Source organism: Pinus tabuliformis, chromosome 4_2 (genome assembly GCF_031772625.1).
Source record: "Pinus tabuliformis cultivar Carrire ecotype Pingquan chromosome 4_2, CPIR1, whole genome shotgun sequence".
Lineage (NCBI taxonomy): Eukaryota > Viridiplantae > Streptophyta > Pinopsida > Pinales > Pinaceae > Pinus > Pinus tabuliformis.
Genome location: NC_142304.1, coordinates 262592281 through 262599509, shown reverse-complemented (window position 1 = coordinate 262599509; position 7229 = coordinate 262592281). Strand labels below are relative to the sequence as shown.

At 41.0% G+C, this 7229-nt stretch overlaps 1 pseudogene; it reads left to right on the top strand.

The window, feature by feature from the left end:
- The first annotated feature begins 4078 nt into the window (after positions 1 to 4078).
- The window catches only part of LOC149168990 (large ribosomal subunit protein eL21x/eL21w pseudogene), a 54227-nt pseudogene continuing 51076 nt past the window's right edge, over positions 4079 to 7229 (top strand).

Genomic DNA, 7229 nt, shown 5'->3' with positions numbered 1-7229 from the left:
CATGCTGAAGAGTGAAGAAATTGTTAATCTGGGTATCATTTTCGAACACTTGCCAATATTTAACATTATTTGGGACAGCATGCCTATGTTTTATCTCAGTAGTGAAATGGTGATTTGGCTCAAAGGGAAGCTTGCATGTACTAGCAAAAGTGGCTAGGCTATGAGCATGTATGTTGTGGCTTCTAGAAATTTTGGCAAGCTTGGATTCATAGAATGCATTGAGTATATTAGTGGCAGCTGTCCTATAGGCCCTCACTCTATTGTCATTAGTAACAAAGTTACCTTTCATTTGTTGGATTAGTAGGTCGGAGTCACCTAGAATAGACACTTTGGCAGCTCCTAAAGCTTTGAGCAGCTTAAGGCCTAAGAGGAGTGCCTCATACTCGGCCATGTTGTTGGTGCATTTGAAATTCAGTCTATATGCATGACCTTGTGCATGATTGTTATGTGTGTTGTGGATCCATACAACTGCCCCTGCTCCTAACTTGTTAAAAGAGCCATCAAACTATAAATACCATGTGATTTCTTGCTTGTGGTTAGTATTAAGAGTTTCAACCATTTTAGGTTTGGGCAGATTTGAAATTTCTGTTTGGGGAAGTTCTTCTAGTATGCTGGTTGCATTGGTCGTTTTGATAGTTTCATAAGTATGGGCAACCGATTCTTCATTGATGCATGTTTCTTGTTCCAAAAGCAAAGGCTTCTCAGTAGTGGGTGGGTAGCTATCATCATTGATCAATATGAAGGAATCCATATCAGAACGGATTGCATAGATAGGGAAGTTTTGGGGTTTTTCCTCACTACTTACCACATACTTCATCAATGTTTCTCTATATAGTCTTTTTGGTTGTTCAAAGACGGATATAGTGGCATAAGAGAGGTCTAATTGGAGAGATCCTTGGAGTTTTGCTCCCTAATATCTTGATAATAGCATGTCGTACTTTGGTGGAATGTCAACAAACACATCCATGAGGATTGTCATGTTTGGGTATTGGACTAAGGAGACACATAAGTCTTTGATTAAGCCTAAACACTTGACCTGACTTGAGTCAAAGGAGAATAAGTCTTTGTAGGGTCTTGTAACATCAAGGTTTAGCTTCTCCATTACAGCTTTGGGCATGAGGTTGTGTGAGGCACCTGAGTCAAACATAGCATTATGCAATACTTTATCATGAATGTGCAAACTGACATAGAAGGGTAGAACAGCTCCATGTCCTGATTTACCATTGACTTCAAGACCAAAAAGTAATTCTGGTTGATTATCTAAGACGTTAACATCATCCCTGTTCTCTGGCATTTGAAGTGATATTTGGATTTGTTGCCTATATACATCATGCTTAGCAAGTTCAGATAGAGGGATGGATATCTTAAGTTTACCTATTTCTGCCTCTAAATCAAATGTTTTCTCTGATTGGGTTTTAGTGCTGTGATAGGCAGGCTTCCCTTTTTCCATGGGAATATCAGCGATTTGTTGTTGCTCTTCATTGATTTCTTGAATTATTTCTGATTTGGAAAGGCTTTCAGGAGTGTTGTTTATGTTTTCCTTTGAGGGGAAAGATACAAAAGGCTGATTCTCAGAGGGTTGAACATCTGTGATATCCTCTATGGTTACTTGTTTTGGATTTGGGACTGTTTTATCAGCATTGTTTATGAGGGCAGCCTTTTCTTTGATCTTCTTAGACTGCTTTGATTCCTTCTGCTTGATGGCCTCGGGCACATCAATTGTTTTAGTTCTCAGTTTATACTCTTTGAAGTCAAATGACTCACCAGACTAAGTCTGAAATTGATTATAGCCATGCTCATCTTGGTCTTCTTGGGTCAGGAATACTTGTTGTTCACTTTTCAAACCCATCAAGTTTATATGAGGGTTTTCTGTCTGCTCACTAGATGTGGATGCTTCTGTATAGTTTTCTTGGAAAGGAGGCCTTATATCCTGGTCTGGGCTAGACCTACCAGCATTTGTGTTCTGAGTTTTCCTGAAATTTGGGTTCCTTATGGTATTGGGCTGTTTTCCTTCCCATGTAGACTTCCTTTCAACGCTTTCCACTCTATCTCCCAGTCTATGCATGCCACTGATAATAGCATCCAGCTTTTGGTCTAAGGCTGAGGGTTCTTCCTTAAAGGTGGTTCTTCTCTCAGTTCTAGCTCTGTTTCTTTTGGAGCAGTAGGGATAAATGGAACGACTGGAATAACGGTAATAATAGTGGTAACGGGAGTATGTGCAGGGAATGGAGGTGTGGAAGGAGTGCTTTGAGAGGTGGATGATGAACTAGGGGAAGTAGGGTTTGAATGAAATAAAACTTTGACAGGGGTTGGAAAACAGCTAGGCTGAATGGTTTTAGGACTAGAATTAGCAAGGTCTCCTTGTTTTTGCTTGCTGAGGTTTCTAGAGATTAAATTGGGATTTTCAAAAACAGCTGGTGTATTTGCGTCGGGGTTTGACCTAGTATTATGTGTTTTCTTCTTAGGATCCAGCTTCTAACCTGTTTTTTGGAATTTTCTGAAAAAGTTCCCCAGCGGAGTCGCCAATGATGTTATCACTCAGGTTTTCCCTTGGCTCCTTAAGGGATACGGCCGAGGTAACCACAAACCAATCTTTGGACTGCAAGTCCTAGCCTACTTGCAATCAGAGAGGGCTCTCTCTTTCTGTTTTAACTTTGTTTTGGGTTGATTTTAGGCTAGTTATATGCTTCTTTGGGTTTTTGTTTAAGTTTTGGTGGGATGATTGATGTTTTCAAGTAGGGAGGCATGCATCGTGTGAGAGGTTCAAACCATTGGGAATGGAGTCATGGAGTTGGGCTGCTGATGCGTTTTCTTGGTCACAAGAGGAATATAGAGCAGGATAGCTACACATGAAACAATCATTCAAGCTAAAAGGATGAAATGAAGGCTAAGGAATGAAAGGCAACTAAGAATCTCTCATTCAGCTTAGCAGAGGGAAGGCGAGTGAACTATATTTAGGAGCAGTCAAGAATTCCTAAATAACAGTCATACATGAATGAAACAGAGCAAATACGAGCCATGAGGAATTCATGTTTATGCCTGAATCAGAAGAAAACATATAGAAGTCACAGAAACTGAGCATATAGTGCAGCCACGCAAATTCTAAGCTAATCTTTCTTTCTGTAACTTAGATGGTAATATATGTATGATATAAACATATGCGAATTGAAAATAGAGGTAAGAAACACTTCTTGGGCCATGTAGCAACGCAAGAATTCTATATTTCACTCTTCAGCCATTAATAACACAACAGACAGTCCATCCTCCAAGCTTTTCAACAGTCTTTGATTATAGAAACTCTCAAACATACAGTGCGAGTCCAGCATCAGGATTATCAACCAACCAACCCTTTAAACAATGAATTAGGGTGGTTTATATAGGGAAAATAACTAAAAATATCTATTACAGCAGACCTTAAACAGGTCTGAGGGAAATGCATTTTTTAATCTAATCTTGTCGCGGAATTAATGCAGGAATATATCTAAGTGCTGCGCTGGGGCATTCGCCTCAAAAATGGGTCGAAATATGTCCTTATGGCTCTGTCCTATTCATTTAGCCATAACTGTGCTTTGGGCTTTGATCCCCTGCTCTTGAGTGGTTTTGATATGCATTAACTATGATCTGAGAGCCTTTAAATGGTTTTACCACTTTCTTTGACTTTGCTTGGGGGCCCTTAATGTTCACCCGCTTCGATTTGATACTGTTTAATTTAATCGAGGCTTCATCTTTCCTCTGATACTCTTTAACACTTGAATCAGGCCACTTTCTCTTCCTTGATGTGTTTGAAACTGTCAAATCACCCCTATTCTGCCCTTTCAGGCAAGAATGGCTGCTGCAAATGATTTACGTGGCCTCTGGAATGCTATCGGCGCTGGCCGATGAACATAAATGAAGAAATCCTATCAAAACTGTGATTTTTCGGGCCTCCTGGTAGCCGAGCGATATGAAGCCTTCCATTTTGGTCATTTTTTCTTAGCGATGTGCTAATCGCGCATTGAAAACTGCCTCAGTTTTTCATTCCAGGTTCTCTTTGCTGCGATTTGCGCCCTTCGTGCCTTCCTTTAGTGATGACGTCAGTATGCCGTCAGTAGTGGGTCCCAGTACGGCAGTGACATGGCAGGGTGTTGTGGCAAGGTGACGTGGCCGTACGGGGGAGATTAAATCGGCGATCGGCAATCGGCGGGGACAGGGGGCACTGGCTTTTATATGTACGGGGCGATGGGAGCGATTGTCGATATCAGACAAAGCGATAAGGCATGCGGTTGTGCGAAAATGGGAAATATTGCGAAAATGAGCGGATCGCGATGCGATATGCTTTCGGGTGCGATAGCAATATCGCATCGGAGGATGGGAGGGGGGGATATATATACAGATACAGAACCTTGCGAGTGCCAATCGCGAAATTGCATCGGCGAATTGATATCGGGGAGTTTATAAAAAGGGGGGGGGGGGGCGATGAATGAATGCTGCGACTTCTGACAGCGATATCACCTCGGAGGGGAGGAAAACTCATCGGAAGAGGAAACACTCAATCGGAAGAGGGTTAATGCGATCGGAGGATGATTTATGTGATCGGAAAAGGGCTTTTTTAAAGCTTTGGAAAGGTCCTTAATGCATTGGAAGGAGTCCGGTAGCACTTGAAGGGGGTTTTTGTGTTTTAGAAGGAGTCCAAACACCTTAGGAAGATGGTTTTTGAGCAAACTGAGGGTTCTTACTAAGTTTCAAGTAAACTTAGAAATTCCCAAGTGATATTTATGGTTATATTTCAACCAGAGGAGGGGATATGTAAATAATGGGGATTTTTACCATATTTTCTAGTATGGGCAGGGGAAATAAGGAGGGATTTACATAATAGAGTTAAGAGTTAATATGAATTTTGTGAAGAAAGCGCTAAGGATAGGAATCTTAGGCTTTAAAGGGGAAACCGACTCATAGAGGAAGCATGAACATTACTTGAGTAAAGTAGATCTTTACCAAGGCAAATGGTATGGAAAATGATGAAACTAAGGAGATATCAAGCATATCTTGACCTCTATGGGGAGGTTAGTGAATGATTTGGGGAAAAATAAGAAGGGGGAGTTAGTCATGCCTCGTTTGAAGTTCTTCAAATGAAAAACTGCCTCAAAACTCGTGATATGAATAGGTATGACACTTGAAAAAACGAAATGGATCACAAGCCATGATTCTACAGCCACAAAACTACCTACCCGGCCTACTCACCTAGAATTTTCTCTTCTTTTGGTTTTGGCGCACTTGAACTAGCATACCCAGCTTTTCATTCTTTTCTTCTTGCTGTCCTCCTATCTACATCTACACTTATTTCATCCAGGGGCTCAGATTAAGCTGTTGAGCACCCTTGTTTCTCTACCTATCTACAAATATGCCAAGATTAAGTTGTTTGGACAGATAATGATTCTCTATATTCTACAACAGGAAATTGAAACCTAGGGAGACCAAGATTAAGCTGCTTGGCCCTCCCTTAGCTGAAAACTCATCAAAAATGGATCAAATTATCAAAAATGGAACATAGCAGTGGCGCTTAGACTAGCACACCTTCATGGACACTTCTTTGGACTCTGTAGCAAATATGGAACGTTGCCGCATGCAAAGTATGACATATTTGGCATGTAAAAATGTCGATCATGAAAGATGAATACTTGTCGCAACAGGAGGCTAACATCTGCCACGTCACTGCCAAGTCGGCCTCTGTACCCTCGCTATATGACAAAATCAAGACGTCATGCTGACGTCATCCGACCAAAGCGTGCCAAAAACCCGCCAAAATCAAAATTTTTGTCAAAAAGCCGTTAAACGTCATTTTTTGTCCATTTCACCTTGTTTCTTCTGTGCGATGTTTGCATGATCTTCAACGTCCAAAACGCCATTTTCGCTGTACAGTCCACCACCCAGGGAAATCAACTCTGCTACTCAGTCCCTCAGCTCAGTCTACCACCCACATTGTGCACCAGGCGTCCATAAAACAACTATTTACCCAAATTCTTCTCCCAAACCCTGTTTTTCCAAGTTTTTCTCCAAAAAATTTCCCGTAGAACCAAATTTCGAACTAAAATCACAGTGCTGCCACCGAACCTCTGCATTTTAACCTTTGTTCAACCCATTTTTTTTCAAAGAAAATCTATGAACTTTGTCTCCCTCTGTAAATTCGCCCATCGAGCCGAAATTAAGCTTATTTCGGCCTGCAATCCCCACAGAAAGCCCCAGAAACTGATATTTTACCTACTGTTGCTGTGAAAATTCAAAATTTCAAGTTAAAAAATCATAGAGGGTTGAAGAATGGAACCTCCAGTAGCCCTCAATGTCGCCCCTTTGAATGCACCACATAAGGAGCTGGAATGGTTGCCCTTAGTTGATAGGGACTTCCAAATATAAGACTTAATGGGTATCAAAAATCATCTGCAGACATTTTGTGAAATTAGAAACAGCTACCTAAACAAGACTGATCCCTATGGCATCAGGGAGTCCAATCTGCCCATATATTGTCTTCCATCAGTCAATGTGTTTCCAGATATAATCCGCTTGTGATGTGCTAACTATGAGCCCACTCAAAGAGCAGTCATGTCCCCAAATGGCACTGTGCTATTCTATATCACTTCTGACTCAATCAATGAGATGTTACATTTCAAGCCTAATCATCCTCTGGCTCCTCTGTCTATGAAACATTTGCTGGACCAAGGCTCCAAACTATCCTCTGCAGAAATAGGTCGAATTTCCAAGTTATTCATGAGCCCAGACTCCCAGCCCAGAGACTCACCTCCTTTTCACCAGGTCTATTTCAATGAAGTTGGGAGAACTGTTATTGGCATGATATCCTATGTCCTAGGTTTTAGAACAAATGAGTATGTTGATAAAACCATTCTAGCTCTGATGTCTATATTTATTCCAGGACATCCTCCCTCCATCATGTTTGACTTTGCTACCTTCATTAGCAACAAAATCCATGAACAGTTCATGAGCATAAATAGAGAATGGGTTTTCAAGTATACAGCCTATATATATCATCTGTTCTTATACTATCAAACAGATAGTTTTTAGTTCCCTGTCAAGAAATTGGATGCAAAAGGAGAAAGGAGATCTGTCATATTTTGGACCCCAGTCTTCCATATAGTCCATAATTCTCCTTATACTTATTGTGAGTTCATTGATCTATTCATATATCCAGTCTCATCTCTGCTGATGAGAAGTCCCCCTCCTAGACTCTCAGCTGAAAT